Source organism: Pinus tabuliformis, chromosome 4_1, assembly GCF_031772625.1.
Source record: "Pinus tabuliformis cultivar Carrire ecotype Pingquan chromosome 4_1, CPIR1, whole genome shotgun sequence".
Taxonomy (NCBI): domain Eukaryota; kingdom Viridiplantae; phylum Streptophyta; class Pinopsida; order Pinales; family Pinaceae; genus Pinus; species Pinus tabuliformis.
Window position 1 is genome coordinate 803,491,650 of NC_142303.1, and position 3,730 is coordinate 803,495,379.

Genomic DNA, 3,730 nt, shown 5'->3' on the forward strand with positions numbered 1-3,730 from the left:
AGAAATTACAGGATTTCTACAGGAAGCTAGAAATGGATTTGAAAAAGATATTTTGGCAAACATGATAGTTTCCTCAAGGGTTCAGAAGTCCTCCTGCAATCTTCAAACTCCTCCTCCATCGTCTCCATTCCTGCATCATAGCCAAAGCTCAGTTTTTCTTTCCATGCAAAAACTTGCAGAATGCTTTGAAGAAAAAATACATAGAACAAAATTTGTTTTTTCCCTAGCTTGAAAAGCGTGCATCCATTTGCAAAACTGTTATAGGGGGAGTTGTATAGGGACAATGGCAACATGCCCAAGCAATCTCAGCCCATTCCGGTGCATGGTTTCCAAGAAATCTGCCTTCATCACCGTCAGCCATTTTTGCATTTTCTCCATATCCGTGCATCCATTTCAAAACCTGTTTCATGGGAAGATGCATATGGATTATAGTAGCCTACCCAAGTAGTTTCAGCCGATTCTGATGCACGGTTTCCGAGAAATTCATCTTTGAAATTTTCAGCCATTTTCCATTTTTCTCGAAATCGATGCATCCATTGATCGCAATTTTTCTATGGGAGGTGCATAATGATGATAGGAACATGCTCAGCAAGTTTTAGATCGATCTGATCTATCGTTTGGGAGAAATGGTGAAAACAAGTTTTGGTCCTGTGAAAATTCAGCAGCAGCAGCTTGAGGGTGCAGATCTGAACGTAAAGCCAGCTCCTACAGCATGGATCCGGCCAGAGGATACCTGCACAAGAAAGCAGCCATGAATTAACAGCCAAGCCATCATGCAACCACCAAAACAAATGCATGCAGCAGCAGAAAGCACCTCACAACAACCATTTGACTTCAGGTACGTGACTAAAACTCATTCCTCTGATTGCATGAATGTAATTCGGAAACAGCATGAGCAATGAGATGGTTGGGATTAAAAAAATTGGTGGCCAGCTAACTGGCCACCCTCATCCAGTTCAACAGTGCTCGGTGGGTGAATAAGACACGTGCGCTCAGCCATCTCAGGAGGAAATTGGGAAACAAGTAATGGTGACTGTTTGACCTTCAACGTGATTGATGGAGTGATCACAGGTAGGAAACATGATGATTCGTGACAGCACTTCCGTCTGCATGGCCAGCACATGTTTTTGCCACCTCACCACAAATCATGCAGCAATTAAAGACGGCTCGGCTGAAACTCACGAACTGCTGTTCATCTGCACTTTCCACATCCTCAACTGAAGTGTGCACAATCGGTTAACCTATCGTCCTCCACTGAGTTTTTCTACCTGTTTTCGAAATTCTCCCGCATATCGGGCTCGCTCAAAGGCAGAATAACATTCTACAGGAAACGGGGGGGTCTTCTACAGGAAGTATGGCACAACATTCTGGAGCAGAGAAGCCCAGACTTTTCTTCATCGAGTTTGGAGTTCTGAGAGAGGTGGGCTTGGAAAAAACACTCTTCCATGCAATCAACGAATTGAAAGAATTGGTGGAACACAAAATTCAAGGATACTCTGGGTACCCTTTAGAACAGAAAAAGGAGTTTTGCAGAAATGGGTTTCTCGATTTGATGTGTGGCCTTACTTGGAGAGATTTTCAGAGGATGTATTAAATGAAGTAACGACAGAGCTAAAAGGTCAACCTGACCTGATCATTGGCAATTACAGTGATGGAAATTTAGTTGCATCTCTGATTTCACATAGACAAGGAATCACTCAGTGCAACATAGCCCATGCTTTGAAGACCAAATACCCAGATTCAAACATATACTGGAAAAAATATGAAGGAAAATACCATTTCTCTTGCCAGTTTACTGCAGATCTAATTGCAATGAATCATGCAGATTTTATTATCACTAGCACATATCAAGAGATTGCTGGAAGCAAGGATACTGTTGGACAGTATGAGAGCCACACTGCTTTCACCCTTCCTGGTCTTTATCATGTGGTTCATGGAATTGATGTTTTTGATCCCAAATTCAACATTGTTTCTCCTGGAGCAGACATGCAGATTTATTTCCCTTATACAGAGAAGCAACATTGTCTTACTGCTTTACATGGTTCAATTGAGGAACTCTTGTTCAATCCTGAATAGACAGCTGAACACATGTGTATTTTGAATGACCATAAAAAGCCCATTATCTTTTCTATGGCAAGACTTGATAGAGTGAAAAACATGACAGGACTGGTTGAATGGTTTGCAAAGAACAAACACTTGAGGGATACTGTCCTCCACATTCTAGGGAGGAAACCATACACATAATTCCCATTCTGATCAGTGCACAAGCCAAAACAGAGCTTGAGGAAGAAAGATATTGAGGCAGAGAAGAAAACTAAGGGTAAGGAAGCTAAGGGAAAGAAAACCTAGGGCAAACCATCACAGGAAAAGCCACAGGAAAAGCAAGAGGAAAAGCAAGAAAGAAAAAGAAGGAAGAAACAGAGAGAAAAAAAAAAAAAACAAGTTTAATCCCTAGAAGTTGTTGCAGGTTGCAGGAACACAATGCGGAAAGGGAGCCTCCCAACACAAGCAGAAGGGTCACTACCAAGTTCCCAGGCATCCTCACATCCATCCCCTCCATTAACACTCATTTTTTCAGGGTTCGGACACAATCTAGTCATGGTTCAACCTTCTACAGGAAGCTACCAGACTTTCTACAGGAAGTTCTGTATTTCTACCAGAAACATCCTGTAGAGCCTTTGGGTAGGCCATAATCAATTATGGAGAGGGATTTGAAGCTTGAAGTCTATTGAGGAGGCATGCAACCACTCTTTTCTTCCATCCTCCATTGGTTTCATCTCCTTTCACCACCATTGCCACCATCTGATTGAATATACTTGCACAATCATACCAAAGCTGAGAATTCTCTAGGAAAAGGAGCAGGCAGTGGGAAGAAGCAGAGAGGAAAACATGGTTTCATGACCGAGAAGAGGACATCACTTCAGAAGCTTGGCATGACAGGGAGGCCACCAAGGCCATCAAAGATGAGGAGATAGATTGGTTTCTCAGAGGATAAGCAACACTTTCAGTAGGGGGTGATGATGAGCCCCAAAAATGGATAATTATATGGGCTCATTCAACCTCCTAATTTGACTTAATCCACCATTATCATTAGTTTATTGCATGTTTTTGATTATATTTATGCTAATAGAGTGAATTGGGTTAGTCATTATGCCAACAAGTCTAATGTGTGCTTTGTGTAGTCTTTTTGGTCAATTTGGAGACAAAATCAAAGGTTTTAATGAGCACTTGGCAGCCAAATTCGTGGGAGAACAAGGGAGAGGATTTGTAGGAAGGTGTCCCCTTCATTTATGGGCCCTTACCTTGAATTCTCCACCATCAGCTCGGAGTTCAAGGGCCACCAAATCGATTATCACAAGGGCAGCCAAGCAAGTCAAGTAGGACTGTTGTTAACTGCAAGTTTTGGGCAGCCGAGTCCCTAAAGTTTAGGAGGACTGTTGGGTCCTCAATTTGTATAAATAAGAGGGCTTAGGGCCTCATTTCAGTTAGTCATTTTTGTTAGCCAGTAGTTAGTCATTTTGTAGGCAGAAGTTAGCTAGTTTGTAGTTCGATTTTAGTCAGTAGATTAGCTTTGCATTTCAGCACATTTTCAAGCTTTCTCTTGTGGACAGTTTTTGATGTAACTCTTTTTTTCTTGCTCAATAAAGATGAATCCAGATTTGCATCAGCGCTAAATCTGTCTTAGGAAGCTGTAGCTCTTGGGGTTGGGCCCATATCAAGTGCCCAGTAC

General features: G+C 42.0%; 1 pseudogene; it reads left to right on the forward strand.

The window, feature by feature from the left end:
• Positions 1-1,354: 1,354 nt before the first annotated feature.
• Positions 1,355-2,076, forward strand: LOC149178652 (sucrose synthase 4 pseudogene; annotated as a pseudogene).
• The last annotated feature ends 1,654 nt before the right edge of the window (positions 2,077-3,730 follow it).